The 8353-nt window shown below is 35.7% G+C and overlaps 1 protein-coding gene and 1 long non-coding RNA gene across 2 annotated transcripts in view; one reads left to right on the top strand and one right to left on the bottom strand.

Annotated features, from left to right (window-relative positions):
- LOC106465629 (60S acidic ribosomal protein P2-like) overlaps nt 1-2844 on the bottom strand; it is an 11864-nt gene extending 9020 nt beyond the window's left edge. Inside the window, exon 1 of the mRNA XM_013925864.2 lies at nt 2717-2844. The gene's annotated coding sequence lies outside the window, so the exon portion shown is untranslated. The remainder of the gene's footprint in view (nt 1-2716) is intronic.
- The window catches only part of LOC111087317, a 19073-nt gene that overhangs the window by 5410 nt on the left and 5310 nt on the right, over nt 1-8353 (top strand). The window lies entirely within an intron of this gene.

Genomic DNA, 8353 nt, shown 5'->3' on the forward strand with positions numbered 1-8353 from the left:
CTATAATCTATCAAGCTTAGTAACTGAGCTGTAATTGGGGCTAAAAAATATGAAATTTCGAACAGACTAAAGACACAGCCCACCTCCTTGAAATCTTGGTTTGAAAGAACGAGATGGCATCCTAACACACGAAAATGACTGAGCCACTAGGGGGACATTCTGAGCTTTTGAATAGTTATTCATGTCATATATTGAAGCAAGTGTATACAAGGGACTTTCTAAAAATGGAAAGGTGGGTGGGTCCACTGTGTGTGATTCAGTACATCAGTGATATCTCAGTAAATAGAAAAGATAAAAGGTTTTTATTTTATATTCTAGCTTGTCAAAATTGGTAGTTTGAGTTCCTAATTTCTACTACAGACTTAGTATTTTGACATTACAAACATCTAATTTGAACCAGTGCTGCATTCAACATACCATGTGATACAAAAATCTGTTTAACCATTTTTTTAATATTTACTTTTAAATTAAGAAATTGAATAATGTATAATACTAAAATTTGATAACAAAGTTATTGACATAAATTCATGAAACAGTAGTTCAATTAAACTTTAAACGCGAGTCAACAAATATGATGACATGGCTTTTGACCCATCTGAAGTGTTAAAGAATTGGCACATTGTAAATCATGCAGCAGAGCATGGGTAATTTTATACTTGACATAAAGAAAGAGCAAAATGAATCACCTGTGTTCATCTCACTTTTTATTCAGAAGTCTTCTTTGTATGATCAAAAAATTATAATTCAAAAAAGAAAAAAAAATGACCAAAAAATTGGAGGAAGCTTTAATAAAGGATGCAGGCAGGGATGCTAAACATGTATATTGTTTTTCAACTTTGCCTTATTCAAATAAATGCTTCATGTTCATTAGTTGATGGGAAATCTTGAAATAATATCTCAGCAGTCTAACACTTAACCAGTAATCTATTTTCTTCTCATGCAAATACATTGCTTTTTGAGCTTAACTAATTAAAGCAGATGAGGTGTCATTTGTTTTCAGTGTATCTCTAAGAACGTAAGACTAGGTAAAGAAAATGTTATAATACATCTGCTACAACTAGTGTGAAGGTCTTTTGCCCATTACAAGGCTCATCAGGCCAGCTAAGATACAACACTGGTGGTCCAGACAATCTTTATAATATATTTTCAGTTTCATGAACAGTTGTTACATTTTGAACTTTATTAAATAAATTGTAATTATTAACTTTAACTCTTTCACTATGGACTCAATCTCAGGGACTGACCCTTTAACCATTTTGTACTACATTTTTATGCTATAACATAATACAGTAAGCATATCTTCATGAAATTTTGCAGGTTATCAGTATACATTACAAGGCTTTCAAATATTAAATATCAAATTTTAAAATTTAGGTAATGATTTACTCTTGCATTTTTTTTTTTAGAATGTTGACTATCCAACATGTAAAGTAACTTTGATTTTAAGATGAAAAATACCTTTACACATCAGAAAATTTTCAAATTTCACTTGAGAAATCTTCATAACCTCCAGGTAATTAAAGATCATTTTTCTTTGATTGTTTTTTTTTTATTAGAAAAACTAAGTTAGGTTATTTTCACTATTGTATCTAGAGATTTAGTCAATTTGATTGACCTTGTAACCCCCATAAAGAATTAGGAAATAGGTACAACTTCTTTTTTTTTCATTCTAGAATAATTACAAATTATAAAAACAAATGATTTGTCTAAATAGCTTAAATCTCACAACATTATACACCTATATATATTTTTTTTATTGACCTTTCAGCCATGATTTTAAGGATAAGTATTTGTAACATCTCTAGCACCTGTATATATAACAAAAGTTGACTTTTCTGATAGTTTCTGCTAATACAGCTTAAAACTTTACATTTCAAGTTTTCACATGTTTAGATTATAAATATACGAGTATAGATGTTTACAATACCCTTGGATGTATTACATTTATTCCATTCTTTTACATTACTTACCTTTACAATTTACAAACGGATCAGATTTGTGCTAAACCCTTTACTTTTAACTTCAAGCCATACTTTTTCATATTTTATAAATACCAGAACTACAGCTGAAACAGTAAGTGCAAATTTATACAATTCTGTACAGTTTTCTTTCATTACCAATACCATACACCAACCAAATATTGTGACAAATTCCCAAAATGAACCTACAAACCATATTAGCCTAGTAGTCTTGATCACTCAAGAAAAAAAGTTTATATTATAATCAGATTCCTACCCCTCGACGAACATTAATATGTTACATTCGTTCACAATTGCATTTTCTGTGTCTCGATATAAAGACAATTACTTTTCTTTTTATTTACAGTTATCATTAACATGGCTGCCACAAATCATGCCACGTGATGTTGGAGACATAAATTTCGAACATGAAAATTTATGAATTAAAACAATACAAAAAAAATACACTACATAACAAACTTAAACTTACTACAATCTGTAAAAGTATTTTGTATAAAACGAAAATACGCAAACAAACAGATGCAAATAGATTTTTTTTTTACATCATTAACCTATTTCTGATTTACTCGTTTTAGGCTTAACTAGATAGCAACTATCTCACACCACATAATTCTACTTTGATAATTATGAGTAATCAAATACATATTTTATGATAGAAAAGAAAACTAAATTGTTTAAATTTAGCCTCAAATGTAATCAACTAAATATTTTAAAGGAATGAAACTGGTGAAACATACTTTTAAGCCCTGTTGGACACGAAACGTAATGCACGCAATAATTCACAAAAAGAAAGAGTTCGCTTCTTTTAGGCGTTCCTTATTCTAGACTAATACTCTCCAACACCAGTTAATAATTTAGCGCCATCTAACTGTCATGACCATGAACAGGATGACGAAAGGTACGTAAATAATTTACAAATAGAAAGAACTGGTTGGTTGATTTTTTAGCGCAAAGTGACACAATGGGTTATTTGCGCTTTGTCCACCGCAAGAAATTTAACCCCGGATTTTATTGTTGTAAGTCTATAGATTTACCGTTGACCCACCGGCGGACAAAAAAAAAAATAATAAATCGTTAATATTTCCACTCAAGATGTTTTGAAATCCCAGCACTGTGCATAAAAATCATGAGAAGCTAAAAAAATTCAATTGATAATCCGGAAATATAACTAAAAGTTCTATAGTTTATTCAAAACTTTTTCGATTATTTTCTCTATTTAAATCAGATTATAATCATTGGAAACTTTACTGAATGCAAGGGAAAGTTAAAAGCTTTGAAGCTATGACAGTAGAAATCTTGTTAACAAGACTTTCTATTGATAAAATTGAAAATAATGTGTTATCGACAGTTTCAAAGTTTTAATTAATTCTAATAAATTAATACTTTGCGTTAGTAAATACAGAACTTCTTATGGTAATGTAGTCATAAAAATTACCTCTGTTTCACATTAAACAAATTCTTACATTCCATGTATTTTTTACTTAACACATTTTTGCAATTTGGCCAAAATGTCTTACAACAAATTCCAAGGGAGATTACTTGTAGATTTATATTTATTCGAACTTCAATTTTCGCACATAACAATGTGTTTTTTTCAGGTGAAACGATTGCCTTACAAATATCACTATCAGAGAAGCAAACCTACTAATAACGGCAGATTTGGTCAAGAAAAAAAGAGAATATTCTTTGACTGAATTTCATTAAATTCAAAATAATGAGGCTGGATAAAGCTTCTTCTCTTCCTCGGGATTTATCTCTATTGAAGTAAAACACGCTGTTCTTTAAATAAGAGTTCATTTTGCAGTTTCCTAGTAGAAACTGGCAAAGGAAAGTGTATTTGAATTCAACAGGTAAACTATTTTCTTTGTCAGCATCATAACTGGCCAGCAAAGGATATTGCATGGCAATTCTTTTAATTCGGATGTTATATATATCACTGCTAAATATTTTGCTCAGAAAAGACATCACCTACTATAGAGAATATAGAAACGAAGCAACTAAAACAAAGTAATATTAAGTACTTTCTGGACCACTATAACACGGAAACTGAACGACAGAAAAAAAAGTTAAATATATATATTACTGCACATCACAAGTCTTACCAATAAAGACTATATTAAAGCTTGCACATCACTTGCACTTCTAGATATATATTGATGACATTGTTATTCCCAATTAACAAGATTTTATTGACATAACACAACAAATTTAGTAATTAGAGCTCTCACTCTAGAAAAAGCTCTTTTATTGAAAATAGAGCCCTATGTCTGGTTTTAAATATCAGCATAATTAACCAAAAATTCAAATTGAAAATTTACCATAAAATGGACACATTCACCTTTAAATTATAAAGTTTCATTTCCAAATACATATCCCCTCAAGGTGGATTCCTATAAGTAGTGACAGGATCTCCCATGGAAAGTTCTGTATTTTCAGTTTTCCTCCTCTAAGATCTGAAAATTCACCCACGTATTTGCCGTGCTTCAACATCCCACTTCAATTCCTGTAGACGGGTGGCATTGGAGTGGCTCCCCCAGGGTCAATTGGCTGGTCCTTTTGAGCTAGTGCCAACTGAGTACCAGTGTTCGGCGTTTTCAACGGGTGTTGTGGACATTGTATTTGATGCTGGTGTTTGGGTATAGTGCTCACGAATCCCTGACATTGCTACAATGTCCTTGTTTGGCATTGTAGTGCGTCTTCTCGTAGGATTCCATGGTGGGTGGGGTCAGTGGGCACCGAATCTTATTTATTTTATTATGGATAATGTAAGTCCTTCTTTTAAAGAACTCATAAAAACTCAATTAATAGGTAAGTGACCATGCATAGACGACTCTGTTACACTTTCACCACCCAAGTTAGTTCCTGTATCTTGATTAGAGAGGCTTGCTCAGTTGCATTTGGAGGTATCTTGGTGGAAACATCTACACCAACACGTACAGAATTCTTCCTGAAATCAAAGGCCCTTGGGGTTATACCTATTGAGATTACTCCCCATGCTACTTTGAACTCTTCACGAAGAATTATTGTTGTGAAGGATTTGAAGAACATCCACGAGTCGGAGATCATCGGTGGTTTCTCCAGCCAAGGAGTTTCTGCTGTGCACCATATCTCCACTCGCAAGGGTGGAATTATGCTGCCGACCAATTTTCTGATTTTAATATTAAGATCACCACGTCCACCCCCTGTGTAAAGGCAGGTTATCTTAAGTTTAAGGTTTAGCCATATGTTTCTAACCCTCTCAGATGTTTCCAGTGTCAGCAGTTTTGACATTCAAAGGCATCTTGTCGTGGTTGTTTGATGAGTGCTCATTGTGGGGGCAAAGACCATGACACCTACGAGTGTCAACTGTACCCTCACTGCATCAATTGTGGTGGTTCCTAACCATCTTATGATCGAAATTGCCCTAAGTAGGTGGAGGAAAAAGAGACATAATGTTTACATACTGTCAATAACATTTCTTATCCTGAGGCTCGGAAGTTATAGTCCCCAACTCCATCTCGGACATATGCTGCTGCACTACATTCCACTGCTACAGTGGGAGTGTAGACAGATCTTTCCATGCCTCCAACGGAGTCCTCTCATTACGTAAAGAGTCTTTTGCCCTTTGTGAATGGTACAGTTAAGAAGGCTCCATATACTCCTATCTCTGTTCCTACCATCGCTTCCAGTGATTGCTCAGGTCCATTTCCTTTGGTCCCAAGATGCAGAACTATTGTTCATTCGCACCCTCAGTCACTGGAATCTCCTTGTACTGACATAGATCTGCCCAATCGACCTAGGTCAGGTTCCATGGAGGTCGACAGAACTCTTTCTGGTAAAGAAAAACGTCGTGGTCCCAAGATCTTCCACCCAATTCACCTCTACCTAAATAAAAATGGTCATTTTGATACAGTGGAACTGTTGAGGTTCCATTTTAATTTGGATGACATTAAGGCCTTGATCAATTCCTATTATCCCGTGTATATCTCTTTACAGGAAACATTTCCGAGACCTGCTGATACTATTACCTTTTGGCAGTTTTCTTTATGCCAGAATTACAGGTTGTATAATGGTCAGGTCCATGGAGGTGTGACACTGCTGGTTGACCAACATGGCCTAACCTTGTCTGTGCCACTTCATACGACCTTGGAGGTTGTAGCCATCTGTATCTCTGTTGGCCATACCATCACTGTTTATTCTCTTTACATGTCTCCAGGAAAAACTTTCATTCAATCACACCTTGATGCTCTCATAGAACAGTTGCTGTCTTCCAAGATGAAATGGAAACAGTCCCCTCTGGGGTGGTGCTGATATTGATGGGATGGGTCATTCTGTGTACCATGTGCTCTCAGATCACAACTATTTTCCCTTCAATACTGGTGCCTTTACCTATTTTCATGCACCTAGTCAGTCTTTTACTGCCATTGATTTATGTATCTGTTCCCCTTCACTTTTTTCTAGTTTTTTTTTCGAGAGTTTAACCACGGGGCAGTGATTATTTTCCCATAGTTTTAAGGGTGATATTGGCTGTGGTCGATGCCACCCGACCCGAGTGCCACAGTGGAAACTCGATCAGGCTGACTGGCTATCCATCACAAGTATCTGGGAACTTGATCCTGCTGTCGTTAGTCTTCCATATAGTAACAATTGAATGGAGGTACTACTGATTCAAGCATTTGTTCATTCTATCCCTAAAACCCCGACTCGTTTCCCATGGACATCCTTGTCTATGGTGGTCTCCTGCCTGACAGCAGGTACAGAAGGCTCAGAAACAGGCCTGGGATGACTTTCACAAGTATCTCACTCTTTTCAACTGCATTATTTTCCAGTGGGACTATGCCCATGCTGAACAGGTCAGATGTCAAAGCCAGAAAGATTCTTAGATTAAGTTCACCACCAGCATCTCTTCTACTGCCAGTTCCAAAGTCGTCTGGGACAAGATTCGGAAAGTCATTGGGAAGTATTTTTCCCATCCCCTTTCCATTTTACTCTTCAATGGCCAGGAAGCTGCTGATGTACACAGCATTGTCAGTACTCTTTAAGAGAGCTTTGCTTATCTCCCCAGCACTCCTGTTTCTTCCCCCACCTTCTTGGCCATCAAGTCTCGAGTAGAGCTACCACCTTTTACCTTTCGGGCTGATCATCCATATGACTATAACTGCCCTTTTACACTGGTGACACTTCAACTTGCTCTTCATCAGTCTGGCAGTACACCAGTCAGACTTGGTGATGTTCACTATGACATGTTGGTTCTTTTAATCAGATCTGGCAGGAGAATTTTTTCCAGATTGTTCTACCTTTTTAAATCCTGGGAAGGATCCTAAGATTCCTTTTAATTATCATCCAATTGCTTTGACTAATTATCTTTGTAGGGTCCTGGAGAGGATGGTTAGGTGACTCTGTGAGCTCTGCCATGGTTTGTTGTGGCCCAATGGTTGCTCATAGGATCCCCTTTACAGTTTCTGCGTTCACTGCCGAGTTGTATGCCATTTCTCTTGCTCTGGATCACATAGACGCTAAGTAGTACACTAACTGTACTATTTACACTGACTCTCTTAGCTCTCTATTGGCCGTGGAATCACTTAACGCAAGTTCTCACCCTTTACTCGTCGATATTCAGGAACGAATGACCCATCTTTCTCTATCTTTTATTTCTATACAGTTTTTATGGATACCTGGCCATATCGGTATTCGCGGGAATGAGCTTGCTGACACCACAACTAAGTATGTGTGCTCTGGCACTGTCACAGCTTTGTTTGGCCCATTTATGAACTATGGTCCTGTAATCAAGACACGGCTTCACGTCAGTTGGCAGTCGATCTGGGGGAGCAGCTTCATAACAAGCTTTTCCAGATAAAACCTACTGTTGTTTTTTGGCCATCTAGTTTTCGTAAGAATTAGAGGGATGAAGTTGTCTTCACTGGGCTATGCATTGGTTACGATTTTTTTTAACTCATCATTTTAATTTATCTGGGTCTGACCTTCCAATGTGTGGCCTTTATGACACTCAAGTCACAATAGCTCACGTTTTACTGTCGTACCATCGTTACAACTGTGAGCGGCAGCACCATTTTAGACATAATTTCTACACCTGATGTTGGAGGTATCATTGGTGATGGTGACTTTCATGATATAAAAGACTTTGGTTTAATTATTAGTGATTAATTTATATTTGTAAGTGAATATTTTATTATTTTTAAATTTTGTTATAATAAGAGTTAAAAGAAGACGATTGTAGAAGGTTTTGTTAATAACTAATTGGTGTCGAGAATACAGAAAGTGGCCAGATGACTATGTATTAAAGATATAAATAGTTTGAGACGAGCGGAAAGTAGCAGACAAACAATATTAGAAAGATTGTTTTGTTTGTAATTATGCACAAAGCTACACAAGGG

This window comes from Limulus polyphemus, unplaced genomic scaffold, assembly GCF_000517525.1.
Source record: "Limulus polyphemus unplaced genomic scaffold, Limulus_polyphemus-2.1.2 Scaffold2005, whole genome shotgun sequence".
NCBI lineage: Eukaryota > Metazoa > Arthropoda > Merostomata > Xiphosura > Limulidae > Limulus > Limulus polyphemus.